We start from the raw sequence: 20386 nt of genomic DNA, 5'->3' as shown, positions 1-20386 counted from the left end.
CTTCCTCTACTTCTTTTATCGGCTCTTGGTCTCCACTAGAGCAACTTCTTTGTCCATCGCATATCTGTCAGACGGGCCACATGACCGGTCCAGTTCCATTTAAGTTTCTCCACCTGATATACAACATCTCTGACTCCTGTTCTCAAACTCGGTTAATTTGATTAATCGCGACAGATAAAGTAAAATTCTTCTTTCAGTACAATAAAGTGTTCAGTACAATAAATGAGTACAATATTGAATGGCTTTTAATGACGGTTGGCGATAAAATATAATAAAAAGCAATTCTAAAAAAGACCATTATGTACACCGTAAAGTGAGACTGTGAGGCTACTTTGTAACACATGTGGTTACTTTGTGACAGTGGCCTTTAAAATTAAACTTATTAACTTGGCTGAGCCATTAGAAATGCTGGAATAATTAAAATGTTTTATTTTAATAGTAGGCTATGTGCGTTATCTAGGGGACAATATGCAAAGTTCTTAGTGCAACTTCGCTCGTCATGCCACAGCTGATTTGATCATCGTCAAAACAACTGAATTTAGTTTGGCGCGCAAACTTTGACTTACCTAGAAGATATTTCTACCAAAGTAAATTTATATTTTAACACAAGATGTTGCCTCCATTTAATATTAAAATGTCTGTTCAAAATATACGAATGTTTCTTTGTGCCAGTTAGAATTCCATGTAAATATCTCAGAAAAATTTACGTCTCACAAAGAAACCCCTACCCATGGGGCGACTTTGTGGCAACTTTTTTGACATTGTCTTGATTTCTATACCTAACATATAGCGCATTTTAGTTTTCACTGAACATAGAGGAAAGATTGAGCTTTCGGGTGGTATTTTTAAAATTATAATAAACCGAAAATGTATGTACTATATATATATATATATATATATATATATATATATATATATATATATATATATATATATATATATATATATATATATGCGAAATGAGAAAATAAAATATTCTCTTGGAAGCCCGGCGAATAGCAAATTCAAGCTTTATAAATAAAACTATGAAAGGCGATGTAACGGAATCCTTTTTCCGACGATACATCAAGCAAACACCGTTGGGGCTAACCAATTCGTCTCTTACTGGAGAATACAGTAAAATGAAATGGATAATTGCATTTTAGTCAGATTCGAACCTCACCGGAGCCCGACTAGTTTCGAGTCATGTCAACTCGTCATCAGGGGACACTAGGTGAGTGTTCGAATCCAACTAAATTGCTCTTATTTCTTGGTGGATTTATAGAAGAAACACACCGGAGTATGGTTAGCACGACCTCTATGTGCGAAATGAGAAAATAAAATATTCTCTTGGAAGCCCGGCGAATAGCAAATTCAAGCTTTATAAATAAAGCTATGAAAGGCGATGTAACGGAATCCTTTTTCCGACAATACATCAAGCAAACACCGTTGGGGCTAACCAATTCGTCTCTTACTGGAGAATACAGTAAAATGAAATGGATAATTGCATTTTAGTCAGATTCGAACCTCACCGGAGCCCGACTAGTTTCGAGTCATGTCAACTCGTCATCAGGGCATCATAGCTTTATTGATAAAGCTTGAATTTGCTATTCGCCGGGCTTCCAAGAGAATATTTTATTTTTTCATTTCGCACATAGAGGTCGTGCTAAGCATACTCCGGTGGGTTTCTTCTATAAATCCACCAAGAAATAAGAGCAATTTAGTTGGATTCGAACACTCACCTAGTGTCCCCTGATGACGAGTTGACATGACTCGAAACTAGTCGGGCTCCGGTGAGGTTCGAATCTGACTAAAATGCAATTATCCATTTCATATATATATATATATATATATATATATATATATATATATATATATATATATATATACAGTATGTCCCTGTAAGTTGTATCCATATGGAAAACTTTTTTATTATTAATTTTACGAAAAAAAGTTATTCTTTATAAAAAGCTCTGCATGATCCAAAACCTGAGATTTAACCATCAAATATCAAATTTTTTGAATATTATACGAGGTATGTCAAAAAGTTTGAATTTCACTCAAGAGTAAATAGTGTTGCCCAAAATCAGTCTTGGTCTTGCAGTCTTTTTAATTAAGACCGCCTAATTTGAGCAAGACCAAGACCAAGACTTACCGTGCAAGATTTGAGCAAGAACAAGACTAAGCCTGCAAGACTCTTGCGTCTTGCAATTAGAACTGAGGGTCTTTTAGGAAGTATATTAGTTCGGGTATATTCTTAGGTAGGCACTCTATGAGAAGCAAAAAAATTTGTAAAATTGGACTTATGCGCCTTACGGATAATACCATAAACAAACATACATTCTTCGCTCTGAAATTAATTGTCCAGGTTTTGAGAATAGCCGCCCTCCATTCATAAATTAATAGGTCTGGATCTCGTGTATGAAAAAAAGTTGATTAATAGCAAGCTGAAAATTTGTTAAGAGCTTAAGGTTGTCTAGTCGGACAAACTTTGATATATGGGAACACTGGAACAGGGGAAGTTTTAATTGTGGAACAGGTTAAAAATTTTTAACGGTCAGAACACGAAAACGGCACATGTATTTTGTCCGACAGAACAGACTTAAACTCTCCGAACAGAGATTAAACTCTCATGCAAAAATCAGACTGCTATTTATCACCAAATGAGCGTTTTAATGAGTGGAACATGTAGAATATGTCAAATGACAGGAATTAAGATAAGTGATAAATAGCAGTCTGATTTTTGCACGAGAGTTTAATCTCTGTTCGGAGAGTTTAAGTCTATTCTGTCGGACAAAATAAATGTGCCGTTTTCGTGGTCTGACCGTTCCAAATTTTTAACCTGTTCCACAATTAAAACTGCCCCTGTTCCAGTGTTCCCATATATCAAAGTTTATCCGACTAGACACCGTTAAGCTATTAACAAATTTTCAGCTTGCTATTAATCAATTTTTTTCCATACGCGGGATCCAGACCTATAATGTATCGAAACTTTTTAAAAATATGTCATATGCTGATAAAAAATATACCTACAATAAGTAGTTAATTTTTTTCCTTAATTAGTTTTGTAGGAATTTAAACACATAAAAATCATATCGATATATAGAATAATAAGACTATTATGTATGTATATTTTTTCTGCTGAGTGTGATTACGATAGGAGACAGACTATAACAGATAATGCCGTGCCGTCTATACCGTGTAACCAAATACATACCCAAATATTTAGTCTACGATGCATTCAACAAATAAATATTTACAGTGAAATACATGGAAAGCAAAAGGACATTCATAGCAGTTTTTTCTGTAGGTAGTTAAATTAAACTAGTCATTTGTTTTAACAATCGACTCACTGTTCTTTTGTTATGCTCTTTGGTTGCTATACACTATTCCAAGAAACGGGTCATTTTTGGTCTCTCGAATTTTCTAAACTTGTTCGATTTAAGTGGTTGATAATTTGATTTTTTATTTATTTGATTTTAATGTTTGATAATAATATAGCCTTGTTCTGTATAAATATCGCTGTAATAATATTGTTTCTATACAGGTAAATTTGTCATTGGACACTACCAATCAAACTGTATTTTTTTTTCTCAAAGTTCGCATCACCCTGTGAAATATTCTAGCATTTATAAAATATTGAAATTAAAACCCAACTATAGCCTCATATTTTCTTAACATTTTGTTTTTTTGATTCATTCGCTTATGTTGGATAATAAAAAGTTAGGTACTTTTTTAACTAGCTATGTTTTTCATCAATACAGGGTGTTTTTAAATAAGTATGGCAAACTTTAAGGGGTAATTCTGCCCGAAAAATAATTTGACAGTTTGCTTTATAAGTGTATGTTCGCAAATGCTTCGTTTCCGAAATAGGGGGTGTTAAAATTTTTCTTACAAACTGACGATTTATTGCTCTAAAACCGGTTGAGATATGCAAATGAAATTTGGTGGGTTTTAAGAGGTAGTTATTACGCATTTTTGACATACAATTAAGAATTTAATATTCACCATTGGCGCGCATACGAGTAACATGACCCGTTTGTTTAGAATTACCCCTTAAAATTTACCATACTTATTTAAAAACACCCTGTGTTGATAAAAAACATGGCTAGTTGTTAAAATACCTAACTTTACTGTTATCCAACATAAAAAAAACAAAATGTTAAAAAAATATCAGACTGTAATTGGGTCTTAATTTCAGTATTTTATAAATGCTAGAATATTCCACAGGATGATGCTTACTTTGAGAAAAAAACACAGTTTGATTGGTACACTCATTAGTACCGATAAGTTAAAGTCGGTTCGCTAAACTCAGACACAACTGGCTAGTGATTTTAGTAGGTAATTTTTTTGTTTTTGGCCAATTTCGCCAAAATTGGCAAAATTACTAACTATTGAGTAATTAGTAACTATTTAGTAATTATTTTTTTGCCAATATTACCAAACTGGCAAAATTACTTACTAAAATCAGTAGCTAGTTGTGTCTGAGTTTAGCGAACCGATTATATCGGGTACCTATACAACGACAATTTAACTTCTAGCAACAATATTATTACAGCGATATTGTTAACGAATAAGGCTATATAATATTAAAAAATCACTTAAATCAGACAACAGGTTTAGGAAATTCGAGACATCAAAAACGACCCATTCCATTTTTAAGGAGGTGCCTTAATTTCTTGGAGAAGTGTATTATTCTCGGTTTGGTATTCTGTACCAAAATGAGAACTGGCGTTAACATATGAAGGGCCAGGGGAAAGAACGATGAATGTCTATCTGCAAGCATTTTCGGTAAAATGAGAAATAAAGTTACATATTCATTGTTTTTACCCCTTGCGTCCAATCTTGTGACGTGATTTTAAGACGATTATCATATTTATGTCCCCTTGTCCATTCACAGGTTGATAGTACCCTTTCTAAGCTAACAGATTGCACAACAATCTCAAAATGACCAAAAATTTACATTCATCCTTTTTCCCTCTGACCCTTCATATTGTGCACATCTGTCACTGAATTGAATTCTTTTCAAATCACACATTGTCAATGGCAAATACTCGAAAAAATACGTAAGTTCCTAATAAACTTTGGTTAGTTGGAATATAGACACGGATCGCTTAGATCGTAGGTTCAAACCCCACCCGGTGTCAGTTGTTTAGATATTTATTAATTTGGTTGGTCTTTACTACGGCTGTGATATTAAAGCTTAAAATTGACCTACTCTGTTACGTTGTTCTAGTTCTAAGATATGTAATAGGCTAATGGGCAACTGCGAGACTTGCAAGACTCTTGCTGCAAGACCAAGACCAAGACCTGGAGCGCAATACCAAGACCAAGACCAAGACCAGGTGTACTGTCACAAGACCAAGACCAAGACTCTCTAAGTCTCGTCTTGGTCTTGCACTTGGGCAACACTAAGAGTAAAGTAGCTTTATTTTTCACAATATTGAAAATTGCTATTATGAAAAGTTGTTTGGAATTAAAAACTGTATTCTAGTATGCAATTACATCCTTCTAATTGAAAAATTTTTTTTTTTGAAAAATTATGGATAACTAACATTATTTTCAGTTATTTTAATTCAAATACCTCTTTTATTATTAATTTTACGAAAAAAAGTGATTCTTAATAAAAAGTTCTGCATGGTCGAAAATCTAAAATACAACCATCTTTTGTCAAATTTTATCAATTTTATACGAGGTATGTCAAAAAATATGAATTTCGCTCAAGAGTAAAATACGTTTATTTTTTACAATATCGAAAATTGTTATAATGAAAAGTTATTTAGAATTAAAAACTATGCTTCAGTATGTAATTACATCCTTCTAATTGAAATATTCTGAACTATAAAGGTACTTTACTTTTGATATAAATTTATTTTTTTGACATACCTCGTATAAAATTGATAAAATTTGATATCCATCCGTTTTAGACCATCCAGAACTTTTTATTAAGAATCACTTTTTTTCGTAAAATTAATAATAAAAGAGTTATCAGAATTGAAATAACTGAAAAAATAATGAGATCCATAATTTCTCAAAAATTTTTTTTTTCAATTAGAAGGATGTAATTGCATATTAGAATATAGTTTTTAATTCTTAACAACTTTTCATAATAGCAATTTCCAATATTACGAAAAATAAAGCTACTTTACTCTTGAGTGAAATTAGAACTTTTTAACATACCTCGTATAATATTCAAAAAATTTGATATTTGATGGTTAAATCTTGGGTTTTGGACCATGCAGAGCTTTTTATAAAGAATAACATTTTTTCGTAAAATTAATAATAAAAAAGTTTTCCATATGGATACAACTTACAGGGACATACTGTATATATATATACAGGGTGAGGCAGATAACTGGCCTATTAGAAATATCTCGAGAACTAAAGGAAACAGAATCATGAAAATTGGAATACAGGGGTTTTGAAGGATGATCTATTAAATGAAAATATTTTCATCTCTTTGCAACTTCCGGTTATACCGGAAGTTGCTTATAACTTCGTTTTTTTAAATGGGACACCCTGTATATTTTTACATTTTTGGATTCTCTTCGATGTCTTCTTTCTTAAAATATGAGGTTTTGTAATATTATACAGGGTATTTTAAAAGATAATTACGTTTTTTTATCAATTTCGTTGCAAAATTAACACCCTGTAGAATTGTAGTAGTTTGACATCTAAAACTCTACTTACGTTCAAATTATTTTTAATATACTCTACTATTGTTAAGAATCATTAGTATAGCTAAATTTTTAATTTTAGTATACAGGGCTGGTCGAAACTCGGAATGAGTATTTTCTGAGTTTTCTTAAATGGAACACCCTGTATTTTAATATTGTAGTGAAATGATATTTTATGGTACTTTTTTATTTCTTAAGCATTCCCTATACCTAACTGCTTTAATTTGTGCTTAATTGTTAATCGCACCAACAATCTTAACTAAGTAGGTATTTCGATAGCTAAACCATTATTGGTAATTTTAAAGACCAGTCTGGATTAATATGTATTTATTTCTGAAAAATTATTTGGGATTGAGTATTTTCACGGCCAACCTAATAAAATTTTACGTATTTTTTGTTGCAATTAATGTTTAGATTGAATCACCAATAACTCACAAATTAAAGCAGTTAGGTATAGGGAATGCTTAAGAAATAAAAAAGTACTATAAAATATCATTTCACTACAATACAAAAATACAGGGTGTTCCATTTAAGAAAACTCAGAAAATACTCATTCCGAGTTTCGATCAACCCTGTATACTAAAATTAAAAATTTAGCTATACTAATGATTCTTAACAATAGTAGAGTATATTAAAAATCATTTGAACGTAAATAGAGTTTTAGATGTCAAACTACTACAATTCTACAGGGTGTGAATATTGCTACGAAATTAATAAAAAAAACATAGTTATCTTTTAAAATACCCTGTATATTATTACAAAACCTTATATTTTAAGAAAGAAGACATCGAAGAGAATCCGAAAATGTAAAAATATACAGGGTCTCCAATTTAGAAAAACGAAGTTATAAGCAACTTCCGGTATAACCGGAAGTTGCAAAGAGATGAAAATATTTTCATTTAATAGATCATCCTTCAAAACCCCTTTATTCCAATTTTCATGATTCTGTTGCCTTTAGTTCTAGAGATATTTCTAATAGGCCAGTTATATATATATATATATATATATATATATATATATATATATATATATATATATATATATATATATATATATATATGCTTCGTTGACTACCAAAAGGCATTTGATTGTGTAAGCTGGATAAATCTGTGGTCAATTTTAATAGAAATGGGCGCACCAATGCACCTGGTGACACTTATTAAAAATCTATACCAGTCTAATATAGCGACAGTACGACTAGATCAGAAGTTCTCAAACCAATTCAAGACCGAGAGAGGTGTTAGACAAGGATGCGTGTTGTCACCTGACTTATTTAACATTTATGGTGAACATGTCATGAGGATGGTTTTAGAAGGATGGGCCGGTGGAGTAACAGTAGCTGGTAAGAAAATCTCCAATTTAAGATTTGCTGATGACACTACACTTATAGCAGCAAATGAGCAAGAAATGTTTGATCTTCTGCGAAGAGTTGAGTACGAAAGCAATAGAGTTGGTCTGAAAATCAATAAAGCTAAGACAAAAATAATGGTGGTCGACAGATTTGACCCTATTCAACTGACTAACATATTACAGGAATACCAGATAGTAAACACCTTTGTCTATCTCGGGTCTAGTATAACTAACGATGGTAACTGTGAAGCAGAAGTTCGGAGACGTATTGGTATGGCAAAAAATGCGATGAGTCGCCTAACTAAAGTTTGGAAAGACAGATCTATCTCTCAAAATATCAAGATGAGACTGGTGAATGCCCTTGTATTCTCAATATTTCTATACGGAGCAGAGACTTGGACTCTTCGCGCATGCGAACGCCAAAAAATTGATGCCTTTGAGATGTGGTGCTGGAGAAGAATGCTGCGCATACCTTGGACAGCTCATAGGACAAACGTTTCCATTCTAAACCAACTGAATATTAAAAAAAGGCTGTCCACAATATGTCTGCAACGAATTCTGCAATTCTTTGGTCACGTAGTTCGCAGAGGTGACGACAGTTTGGAGAGATTAATTGTTTCTGGAAACGTTCCGGGGAGAAGATCAAGAGGACGATCACCAACTAGATGGTCTGACCAAATAAAGCATTCAGCTGGAAACTCATTCTGCGCAGCTCTTAGAGCAGCTGAAGATAGAGACCAATGGAGAAACATTGTTAGGAATATTGGAAGAAATCACGATCCTCAGTAATGGGGAAACGACAGGAGAGAGATATATATATATATATATATATATATATATATATACAGTGCTGTTTTTGTAACAATATAGGTTCCGGTACTCAATGTTCCGGGGGTCTGGGGAGTGTTCATATAGGGGGTCTACCCCCGGGAAAACTTTTTAAGTCTAGCCTCAATAAGGGGGCGTTTTAAAGCTGTTTGGAATCACGGCAAAAATTAATTAATTTGTCTATAATTTTGTTGTTTTTTTATCTTTTTCCCAAAAGGTCCCGGTACGGTGTACCGGCACGTACCGTCACAAAAACAGCACTGTATATATATATATATATATATATATATATATAAAACAATTTTGATTTTCGGTGGGTTGGAGTCAATAAAAGGGCTACTAGAAGACTATTTTTTAATTACTCAAGCTTTCGAATGTGTTTACATTCATTTTCAAGAGCTAAAAAGTAACTGATAAAGTGGAACAAAGATCATGTAAAAATACAACTTACCAGATAAATCTAGATTGGTAATTAAACTTGCTTACATAAATAAATACAAATAAGAGAAAAAATGTTAATAATCATCAAATGAATTCTTCCCAGACTGAATATTACAAAATAACTGCCAAAAGATTTAAATTTTTTTAATTTTGAATTTGAAATATAGATATTAAAATGAATTTTCAAAATGTTTAAGTCAATGTCAGCGAAAAAGTATGTCAAACATCGACAAGTAGCTAAAATTGGGATATATTTAACTATATTACTGACATGATAATTTATTAAAAAAAAAGAAGTTGTAAATAAGTAGAAGAAAAGAAAAAAAATTAAAAATTATTTTCGTAGTTTACAGAAGCTTCTGTAAACTACGAAAATAATTTTTAATTTTTTTTCTTTTCTTCTACTTATTTACATCTTCTTTTTTTTTAATAAATTATCATGTCAGTAATATAGTTAAATATATCCCAATTTTAGCTACTTGTCGATGTTTGACATACTTTTTCGCTGACATTGACTTAAACATTTTGAAAATTCATTTTAATATCTATATTTCAAATTCAAAATTCAAAAAATTTAAATCTTTTGGCAGTTATTTTGTAATATTCAGTCTGGGAAGAATTCATTTGATGATTATTAACATTTTTTCTCTTATTTGTATTTATTTATGTAAGCAAGTTTAATTACCAATCTAGATTTATCTGGTAAGTTGTATTTTTACATGATCTTTGTTCCACTTTATCAGTTACTTTTTAGCTCTTGAAAATGAATGTAAACACATTCGAAAGCTTGAGTAATTAAAAAATAGTCTTCTAGTAGCCCTTTTATTGACTCCAACCCACCGAAAATCAAAATTGTTTTATCCAAACAAGTCAACAAAGTACTTCTTTTTTCTTTACTTTATATATATATATATATATATATATATATATATGTAATGAAACTACATATACTTTCATCATTTTAATATTACTGTGCTCCAATGCGTCATCTCAAATTGGAATTTCAAATTGGAACGCAGTCAGCCGACGTTAGAAATTCGGAACACACTCCTGGCCTGCCGAGCCGTTAGATACCTTAGAATATAAAAGAACAGGAAGGAGTCTATCATATATCAACAACACCTTAAATTTCTAGCGGAACTGGCCATCTTGAACGTCTGTGGATGACTCATAAGTTTTTGTCAACGAGGTAGAAGCTTAGAATATAAAATAAACTAGGAAGGAGTACAATGCGAAATGACTCCGAGCCAGGAAGGAGGTTGCAAATGGCGATCAACTGTCAGATTTGCTTTCTATCTCCAGTGACGTACCTTTGAAAGAGGGAAGAAAATAAATTCTTAACGATTTTATTACATCTTTGATGTTAAAGAAACTGCTGCTATAGATCAAGAGAAAATACGTATTAATATAATATTTTGTTGAAAAGTCAGTTAAATAACATTTTATTATACTAATAACTTCAGTTAATTGATTGCATATACAGGAGCTTTACCAGATGGTACGCCTATGCACACACACACAGCTGATCCAATACACAAACAACTTCTACCTCGTTGACAAAAACTTATGAGTCATCCACAGACGTTCAAGATGGCCAGTTCCGCTAGAAATTTAAGGTGTTGTTGATATATGACAGACTCCTTCCTGTTCTTTTATATTCTAAGGGTAGAAGGTGTTTGTGTATTGGATCAGCTGTGTGTATAGGCCTACCATCTGGTAAAGCTCCTGTATATGCAATCAATTAACTGAAGTTATTAGTATAATAAAATGTTATTTAACTGACTTTTCAACAAAATATTATATTAATACGTATTTTCTCTTGATCTATAGCTGTTTCTTTAACATCAAAGATGTAATAAAATCGTTAAGAATTTATTTTCTTCCCTCTTTCAAAGGTACGTCACTGGAGATAGAAAGCAAATCTGACAGTTGATCGCCATTTGCAACCTCCTTCCTGGCTCGGAGTCATTTCGCATTGTACTCCTTCCTAGTTTATTTTATATTCTAAGTTAGATACCAGCTGTGGAGAGATTTGATCGACGACGTCTGTCAAGCATTTATGAAACTTTTATTTTCACTTATTTGTAGAAATAATCATAGGGTACAATCGCTAACTAATCGATTAGTAATCGATTTGTGATTTACATGCTGAATGCCACAATTTATGTGGCATTCAGCAGAAAAGCACTAATCGATTAGTTAGCGATTGCGTCTGCTGAATGCACCCATAGATTGGGAATATCCGCTGTGAGCTCGTACGTAGAGGGGATATTTATAAATTCGTGAGCGCCAGTAGTGACAAGTCTGTAAACGTTTACCGGAAATTTGACATAAATGTCAAAGTGATTAATTTAAAATTAAAATTAAAAACATTAATTATAAAAAATATTAGTTGATCAAAGCTGTGGTATATATTATTACCTTAAATATACTTACGTTTTAAATACTGAATTTGCGTTTTTTAATGTTCTGTAATATGTACTTATAAATTAATCTTGGCGCCATCTACATGATAATTGTGAAAGTATCCGAAGTAAGAAATTAATGGTCGCGTTCACCAGAATAATCCGAGTGCAATCCGATTAATTTGCGCTGAAACGCTGACAGTTTTTTTACTAGTGAACGACTGACGTTTGACATTCGATTGAGAGTGTTCTGTGTTCCATTTGTTTATTTTTTTATTCTTTGTTTATATAATTTATAACCTAGACAGTTTTGTTTTTAAATAAAACTGAAACTGTGTCTAAGCTAAAATGGATAATATTCTTGAAGAATTTTTGTTTGGGGACGAAATTAGCAAATGCCGTTATACATTTAGCAGATGTACCTGCCTCACAATTATTCCAGAAGGATGAGATGAAATTAAATATATATAAACCATAATTCAATATCCAATTTAGAGAACATTTTCGTATGTCCAGAACTACTTTCCAGGTAAAATTGTATAACAAATTAATAACATCATGTATATTATATTGTTATATTTCCAGGAACTATTTAATTGTATTGGTCATATCCACCAATTTGAAAACAGAATAATTCTATTGGAAAAAATTAATGTTTGTGATGTGGATGCTAAGTAAACCAGAGAATTTGTTGCTGGGGATACGTTTGGTTTGCCAAAGAGCTCTGGACATAAGATTTTCACCCAAATAATATAGAATTACAAAAAATTGGAAATAACTAATCTTGAATATCAATGTGTATATTGAGTTTAATTTTATTGTAAATATTCTATAATATAATTTTATTGTAAATATTGTATTAACACATTTGTGGACACATCTTCATATGCAGACAGTAATTTCCCTTTGTAAGTACATGCATATTAGTCGTATCTGCGAATGGGTTAATTGTAAATCGTAATCAATAAAAATTTTTTGTGAATCAATAAAAAACTGGTTTGTTTGAAAATAAATGTAGTACAAATGTGGTCATAATATTTATTTTCATGCTTAGATAAAAACTAAATGTATTGTACTTAACACAACCTTTCATATATCTTCCTCCTCCATTGTTAAGCAGAATTTGTTAACAAGAATTGTCCCTCCATTCTTTTTTTAATAAGAGGAATTTCTTCCTTAGCGTTCCTAGTATTTGGTTGTGGCTCTAAAATTGCATTTGTTTCACTGAGAGCATCTAAAAGGTCTCTCAATCCTTATTTCGTTTGACATAGCCATACTCGTAGAAATAATTCTATCTGTATTGATGGTATTATCAGAGAACAACGAACACATGGTGGTCTTCAGAGTGCTCCCAACCAACAGTACCTTATGCTGCTGCGTTTTCTTTTACTGTTTTAACCCTTATCCGGGCAAGTGGGGCTCAATAGGCCCGAAATGCCATGTCTTTTATATGGAAGTAAAATGTCTTGCCCGGATAAGTATTAAAGTGAGCTTTCTCGTTTCAGAATTTTTTATCGAATACAGCTTCAAGATAATGTAACCATGCAAAATAATTATTTTTTCCCTTTATAGGATGCCAGCAACAACTTTGTAATGTGAGATTGCTTGGAAATGTGCTTCTGTATGAGCATCATAAAGGGATGTCTACTGCATTCCCAGTTTATCTCAAGAGTTAGTTGGTTGTGATCAAAGAATCGTATTAAAAAATAGATTATATCTCCCTCTAGTTCTTTTTTCATAGTACTTATATTAAATTTGGATTATGCCTAATTCCATGAAATGACAACAAATAATATGATTGTAAATAGTTTTGAAAAAGCTGTTTAAACTGTATAATTAAATTTTTTTTAAAACGTCTACTTTTAAAAATTTCGTACCTAGGCCTGGATCCCGCATACCAAAAAAAAGTTGATTAATAGCAAGCTCAAATTTGTTAATAGCTTAACGGTGTCTAGTTGGACACACTTTGATGTATAGAAACACTGGAACAGGGGAAGCCTTTAATTGTGGAACGTGCCATCCTGACAAGTTTATGATTGTGAAAACTAGCAGGTTGTTTTTAAGTTTATTCAATAGCAAACTTTGTATATTATAATATATGAAAAAATTTTTGTCCGAAAAATATGTTGGGCAGTTGGCTGAAAGACTTTGGTCGATGGCCTTTTGGTACATTGTATCAATAAAGTATGTCTCTCTCTATGTTGGGCATTTTAATAATTCCGACACGTAGAACATGTCAGAGGATAGGAATTATATTGGTGATAAATAGCAGTCTAATTTTGCATGCTAATGAAAGAGTAGCAAATCAATAGGAAGTTCTGTCTGACACAACACATGAGACGTTTTTGTAGTCTGACGTTCGAAACCTGTAACCTGTTCAACAATTAAAACTTCCCGTTCCAGTGTTTGTTTTAAATTAAAACATCAAAGTTTGTCCGACTAGACACCGTTAAGCTAATAACAAATTTTCAGCTTGCTATTAATAAACTTTCTTTTGGTATGCAGGATCCAGGCCTATTAACTATTTAACTCGAGCAGATTCCATTTTACCAGCGAATATAAATCTCATTCAAAATTCGGCATATCTAGATACTTAACTTAATGAAATCTTACCAGAATAATAAACGTTTACTACAAGAACAAGAAAATTTTGATAATAAATTAAAGATTCGGTCAGCTGTAGAAAGGTTTGAACTAATAAAATGCAAATTTAGAGGATTAAAATTTGATACAGAAAATATTTGATTAACGAACATTGTGTTTTACACAATTTTATAATATAGAAGGCAATAATGTTCTGGATAAATGCAATATTGAGTAGGTATGCTAAATAAAGAAATTAATAACATAACGGTGGGTGAAGAAGAATAAAAAATTGGAAATATTATTGAAAATAACTAATATGGAGTATTATTGTATAGGTACCTACCTACCTATATTAAATTTAATTTTATTGTAGATAAATATTAATTACAAATAGTTGGTATGCAATCAATACCAATTTTTATAAGATTTGTGAATCAATCAAAAACTGGATTGTTGGAAAATAAATGAGGTAGGTACCTACTATACAGATATTGTGTTAATATTTCTAGTAACTATATAAATAAAAAAACACAAATATTTCTAACTTAATTTAGATAATAACTATATATAGGATACATATTAATAATACTAAAATAAGAACTACAAATATTTACAATAAATTACATACAATAATTATTGTATTTATATTCAATTTTAATTAAATTATCCATTTTACTTTGAACTTAATTTTAAAGTTGGCGGGATTCAGCTATCACAGCACAATAACAAATTTAAGGCTGAATAAAATGGCGAGCGCTTCCAATCCGATTAATTCAGCGCACCGTTCACTAGTAAAAGAGCTTCCAATCCGATTGCAATCCGATTCCAAGCTCTCTGTTTGATGAACGCAACCAATATTTCATTAATAGAACGTCAAAATGATTAGCAAAATCTTAAAAAAATCTATTACAATTTAATTACTTTTTAGCGTTGTAAATATTAAACGATAACAATTAAGAGGATCGGTACGTATTTTCGGCTGCAATGCTATTCAAATGGGGATTCATTTTTTTCGAATCCTGAGAAAACTAATAAGTATTTTTGAAAAATGTAAACGCAGAATGAAAGATCACGTTATTAGCGAGGGCCGAAAGTCCCTGAGAACTTCTATAACGTTTATTTTAATAAGCTACAGGGGTGAAAAGCTAAGAGAAAATTTGGTGTGATTTTTAATTTCAAATATATCATTCAAAATAAACTTTTTATTTATTCTAAGGGACTTTCGGCCCTCGGTAATAATTTAGTCTTTCATTCTGCGTTTAAATTTTTCAAAAATATTTATTGGTTTTTTCAGGATTCGAAAAAAATAAACACAATGCCGTGGTAATATTTTCCAAATCTATCTTTGTCTTACAACGCACTCTGCCGAATATAATATTGTCAGCATATATTGTCAGTCAGACACTGGCAACCAGTGAGAATTTTAAATATTTGACATTGCATCGGGAATATGTTGAGTTATTGATTAAATATTATTGATATATAATGTATTTGATAAATAATTGATTTAAGACGTGAACTTAATAAAAAGTTATTTATTGTGTATTATTTGTGGAAGATCCAAGCAGAGAATACATCAGGATAATATATTCTGTGATCCAAGTATTTTGTTGTTAAAGATGTTCAAAATTGTAAGCGTTCCATAACAATATATTATTAAAAAATCACTTTAACACTTTTTCTCTTTTTTCGATTGAGTATTAGTCTTTGTTGTACAAATAAATTATTACAATCACTGAATACATAGTTAGTGAAAAAATTATCACATTTATTAACTGAATTAATAATTTGCAATTATTATTTTTTTTCTCTGATTCTGGCCTTGGTTTAGAACTAGAACCTTTAGCCACGTAATTGGATAACTTATCACTAACTATAACTTATAACTTATAATTTGCAATTATAAAAATAACAGTTATCCAAGAACATTCAAAACCCATCTCTTTAAATTAATGATGACATTTTCAAGTAGAATGACATTCTAGTAATGTTTACATCTTGAATATAAAATAAACTAGGAAGGAGTACAATGCGAAATGACTCCGAGCCAGGAAGGAGGTTGCAAATGGCGATCAACTGTCAGATTTGCTTTCTATCTCCAGTGACGTACCTTTGAAAGAGGGAAGAAAATAAATTCTTAACGATTTTATTACATCTTTGATGTTAAAGAAACAGCTATAGATCAAGAGAAAATACGTATTAATATAATATTTTGTTGAAAAGTCAGTTAAATAACATTTTATTATACTAATAACTTCAGTTAATTGATTGCATATACAGGAGCTTTACCAGATGGTACGCCTATGCACACAGCTGATCCAATACACAAACACCTTCTACCTCGTTGACAAAAACTTATGAGTCATCCACAGACGTTCAAGATGGCCAGTTCCGCTAGAAATTTAAGGTGTTGTTGATATATGACAGACTCCTTCCTGTTCTTTTATATTCTAAGGTTTACATATCCATACCAGTGTGAATTTTATTACACGTAATTTGCCGTGTAAAGACAGAAAAAGTAGGGATACACGTAAAATATTTGCGAATTATGTACCCATAGCCTTAAATAATAAATTTAAAAATTACCGGTGAAAGTTGAATTAGTAACCGCTAGGAGCGACACCAGCGAAGCTCAGAGCGTATAGGGCTTTTCATCGATTGTCATTTGTTTCGAGCTTCTGTCATGTGTCACATAATATTAATATTATCACGTCATACGTTTTTGGTTTTTTGTATCATTTGTAAAATACCTTAGAATATAAAATAAATTAGGAAGGAGTACAATGCGAAATGACTCCGAGCCAGGAAGGAGGTTGCAAATGGCGATCAACTGTCAGATTTGCTTTCTATCTCCAGTGACGTACCTTTGAAAGAGGGAAGAAAATAAATTCTTAACGATTTTATTACATCTTTGATGTTAAAGAAACAGCTATAGATCAAGAGAAAATACGTATTAATATAATATTTTGTTGAAAAGTCAGTTAAATAACATTTTATTATACTAATAACTTCAGTTAATTGATTGAATATACAGGAGCTTTACCAGATGGTACGCCTATACACACAGCTGATCCAATACACAAACACCTTCTACCTCGTTGACAAAAACTTATGAGTCATCCACAGACGTTCAAGATGGCCAGTTCCGCTAGAAATTTAAGGTGTTGTTGATATATGACAATATGACAGACTCCTTCCTGTTCTTTTATATTCTAAGGTCCGCTTGCCACTATGCTAAATTTAGTACTGAAATTAGTACTAAAAATATTGTATCTACAAATTAGATGCGCGCGCCGATTTAGTACTAAAAATTAAAACATGTTCTAATTTCTTGTACTGAAATTGACACAATATTAAAAAGTGAGGTTGTATTAGCTTTGATCGCGCAGTACGTCCTGGGTATACCCAGAGGGAGAACGCCTGCGCATTACAAAATTGGGCGTTCGCGGAGTCCAAATCTTTCCCTCTGAACACCCTCCGGATTTTTAATTCGGTGTTCGCGCAGTACAGAAAAAAGATCCTGAACATGCCCGGGGTACGCTCTCGACGTTCGAGGATTTTGTTTCGGATTTTAAGTTCGCACAGGCGCACAAAATATTTGGGAAGAATTTCTTGACATTCTGTTCTTACTCCTTCCAATTCTTAACCTAAAATATTGTTTTGTTAAACAACTTGTAGATGTAGATTCTGGTTTTTAAAGTTTTGAAATTATGTAAAGTGTTGTGTCATTTAAATATTCTTCAAACAAATTTTAATATTTTTTATATTAAAGCTTTTTTAGTTGTTTTTGTCAATGTTTTCCATTTCGTATGTTTATAAATAAGTAGGTACCTTTTCAAGTATTATTTTCATTCGATATTCGATAATTATCTATTACGGTAGTATGTATTACAATAAATTGTACTCTGTTTTTACTTAATTTCTTCTATCTAAATGAGCTTATAAGTACCTACATATTCTTGTGGTTTATTTTTCAGTTTAATTTATGAGTTAAATTAGTCTCTTATTGAATATAATGAAACATAAACAATACATCAAACTTATTCTGAAACTATTTCTTGTGTCTTGTTATATTTCATTATTTTTGTGGTGTAATAAACCACAACACAATGCCACAACCCATTAAATTCAATACATAGATATCAAAATTGGAAATGATTGTTTTACTAAATTATTCCTTCCTTCAGATAATGTTCAACCCTCATGAAGTTAAAGGTAATTTTTATATCTACATATCAACAATCTTTTACTCTCTACAAAAATGTAAGCTGGATTTCAGAGTGGAAATAACCACATTATATTGTGGAAATAATAAAGAAAGACTCTAATCAAATTTCTACCTTCTAAGAAAGGCATTGAATTATTGAATAGAAAGTTAATCATTTGCCTGTTGCCTTTATTCTCTTTTCTTTTTCTCTTTGTTGACATACAAATTTGTTGCATTTGCATTTTTTTGACATTTATTTCGAAATAAGAAAGAGACAACAAAAATCTTCTTTCTCTAACCTTAATGTATGCAACCCGTCATTACATTGCGAATCCGAAAATTGTTCGCGGAGCGAAAAATCCTGAGCATGTCCAGGATAAGTTTACGTTGACGCCTGCGCATTGGAAACTAATCCCGAACTTACTCTGGGTATGCTCGATTTGTACTGCGCGAACACTACTATTGTATATTAGGTACTTTTGTTTTTTTTATAGGTACATAATAATAGTGATTTCAACATGTGGAGAAAAAGGCAGATTGAAACATTAATAGAGTTTTACAAATCGAATCAATGATCAATGTTTGTATGTGCCAAAGCACCCTCTCTATAGAATAGGAACGCACGAATTAAAGTTTTGGAAGAAATAAAGGCAGAATTAGCCAAACTAGGTGTGGATATATCTCTAATAGCAGAAATAAAAGCCAAGTTTGCCAGTTTTGCAAAAATACTTCTTCCCATCTTTTATTGTTAATAAGTTAATGGCTTGCAACTTGCAATCTCAATTAGTAAAGCTCCTATCTATGAACCTTGAGTAAAGCTCATGTAAATTTAGTAGGTAGAGCGCATGCCTATATGCTGATTACAATTCGGATAGTTGCAAACACAAACTTGGCACAAACTGACTTTTTCATACTAAGGCCCGGTCTTTTCACCTCCGGATAAATAGTTAACGGGAAGTTTATCTGACAGATAAAAAAAGTAGCGTCTTTTCACTCTGGAATAAAGTTATCCGGCAGATAAATTGACGTTAAATATCAAATATTTAACTGCCGAATAAAGTACCGAATAAGAAGTTATCTGGCAGATAAACTTTGATTTTCGTATATTTCATGGTTTCTGATTACCAGGAAACTAAAAATATAACCTAAAATCTTGAGGGTCTGATTGAATTTATTGCAAAAGTAAAATTTTGTTCTTTCTAAAAATTCTCAATCACAAATTTTATGTTATTTTGTTTTTATACATACCTACCTACTGTAATTTTTTAAGCAGAGTTATTAGATATTAAATTAAAGATGGGTTATAATTTGAAAAAATTATAATAGGTATGTATTATTGTATACCTACCCAACTATATTCATTTACAAAGGAAAACAAGTTGTAAAAAATAAAAATAGAATAGTTTCTTATCCCATCATTTCTTTGAATTGCCAAATATTTTACGATTCCAAAATGAAAGGTATTGATATATGTAGGTAGTAACTAGAATTATGTATGCACATGGTTCTCAGAAACAGTAGATGATACCTACCTTGAAAAAAAAGCTGCTGTTAAGTATCCAAAACATACTGGGTGTATCATGAAATTCTAAAAAAAATAGAATATAGGAAGACTGATTTTATATTCTGAGAATTTCGTAATACTCCCCGGATATGTTTTAAATAGGTACCTTCTTACTAATATTTTTTTGTGCCAAATATAAGTAATTCTGTATTATTGCTGTTTAAATTCAGATCATAGCAATGGGTTGTTACTTTTTTAATGAGTCCGCAAATACATCCCTTTTTGTATTCAGTTGTCCTACACTGAAGCAATATATTTATAACATAGAGAGAGATGAAAATGAAGACAATTTTGAAAATGAATTGCTAAGTATAGACCAGGAATAAGCTAAATTATTGAATTTACTGAA

General features: G+C 31.4%; 1 long non-coding RNA gene across 1 annotated transcript; it reads left to right on the top strand.

The window, feature by feature from the left end:
* Positions 1-11712: 11712 nt before the first annotated feature.
* LOC114344927 (uncharacterized) lies at positions 11713-12708 on the top strand. Its single transcript, XR_003654782.2, has 2 exons — positions 11713-12209; positions 12266-12708. It is a non-coding gene; the product is annotated as an uncharacterized LOC114344927 (long non-coding RNA).
* Positions 12709-20386: the final 7678 nt, after the last annotated feature.

Source organism: Diabrotica virgifera, chromosome 5, assembly GCF_917563875.1.
Source record: "Diabrotica virgifera virgifera chromosome 5, PGI_DIABVI_V3a".
Classification (NCBI taxonomy): domain Eukaryota; kingdom Metazoa; phylum Arthropoda; class Insecta; order Coleoptera; family Chrysomelidae; genus Diabrotica; species Diabrotica virgifera.
The sequence above is the reverse complement of the archived record's forward strand: the minus strand, read 5'-3'. Positions and strand labels throughout refer to the sequence as shown.